The sequence below is a fragment of the Schistocerca gregaria genome, chromosome X (assembly GCF_023897955.1).
Source record: "Schistocerca gregaria isolate iqSchGreg1 chromosome X, iqSchGreg1.2, whole genome shotgun sequence".
Lineage (NCBI taxonomy): Eukaryota > Metazoa > Arthropoda > Insecta > Orthoptera > Acrididae > Schistocerca > Schistocerca gregaria.
Window position 1 is genome coordinate 848768008 of NC_064931.1, and position 1287 is coordinate 848769294.

Below are 1287 nucleotides of genomic sequence, written 5' to 3' on the forward strand. Positions count from 1 at the left end.
TCAGGAAATAAAAATCAGTACGTTGAAGCATGCGGTACGGAAATGTATGTGCCACTGGCATGACAGACAGGTGGGTCCGCCCACTGGTGCATAGTGCCATGTGTAAGGGGGCCATGTCCTACACAGAGACGAATGACTACGAGTTTCTCCCGCCTGTGTAACGGAGGGAGAAATTCCAGGGGCGTGTAGGTGATATCTTGGGCTGCAGCTTCTTACCCTCACCTCCTCCCATTGTTCCTGATATGGAGGATGGATTTTCTGGCTCAACAACGAGTTCACAGCCTGTCGTTGCCACCTCCTTAACTCTGTCACCCCAAAAGGCCTCCTTGGCGGTTATGTCAGCTTGCTAGCAGAGGGTCATTCTCGGTCTTGGGCAAAACTGCTGATTCAGCATTCTTCAGCACTTACTTTCGTTGTCATATTGAAGGTCACTGGTGCTAGTAAAGTTATCACCAACGCAGAGATGGGGGGCGGTAATTACCAAAATTTCAAACAGTATCAACTTGATGATGCACAGCGAACTGCGGTATCGGCCCGAAAATTTGTAGATGAGATAAACAAATTTATTGCAGCGTTCAGTAAGATATTTGATTTCAACGTCGACTAATCGGAATTTGAAGAGAAAATGCATGCTAAAGAAACTCTGGAAACTGAAAGTACTAAGAGACTTGTATCAATATCAAACTTCCTGGCAGATTAAAACTCTGTGCCCGACCGAGACTCGAACTCGGGACCTTTGCCTTTCGCGGGCAAGTGCTCTACCAACTGAGCTACCGAAGCACGACTCACGTCCGGTACTCACAGCTTTACTTCTGCCAGTACCTCGTCTCCTACCTTCCGAACTTTACAGAAGCTCTTCTGCGAAACTTGCAGAACTAGCACTCCTGAAAGAAAGGATATTGCGGAGACATGGCTTAGCCATGGAGACGAGGTACTGGCAGAAGTAAAGCTGTGAGTACCGGACGTGAGTCGTGCTTCGGTAGCTCAGTTGGTAGAGCACTTGCCCGCGAAAGGCAAAGGTCCCGAGTTCGAGTCTCGGTCGGGCACACAGTTTTAATCTGCCAGGAAGTTTCATTCAGCGCACACTCCGCTGCAGAGTGAAAATCTCATTCTGTATCAATATCAACTAACAGCAGTGCCATAACGCATTCGTACTCGTATACAATTAAGCCGATTGTTAATCTGGACGGCAAATTGGCTGAAAAGTTATTTGTTGTGCGACGAGACGTCTGAGGTGCTCTGACGCTTACGAGTCTTTCTCGTGTATATGTTCTTGCAAGGACTATA

At 47.6% G+C, this 1287-nt stretch overlaps 2 non-coding genes across 2 annotated transcripts; one reads left to right on the forward strand and one right to left on the reverse strand.

Annotated features, from left to right (window-relative positions):
- Positions 1 to 706: 706 nt before the first annotated feature.
- Trnas-cga (transfer RNA serine (anticodon CGA)) lies at positions 707 to 781 on the reverse strand. The gene has a single exon. It is a non-coding gene; the product is annotated as a tRNA-Ser (tRNA).
- A 191-nt stretch (positions 782 to 972) lies between these two features.
- Positions 973 to 1047, forward strand: Trnas-cga (transfer RNA serine (anticodon CGA)). The gene has a single exon. It is a non-coding gene; the product is annotated as a tRNA-Ser (tRNA).
- Positions 1048 to 1287: the final 240 nt, after the last annotated feature.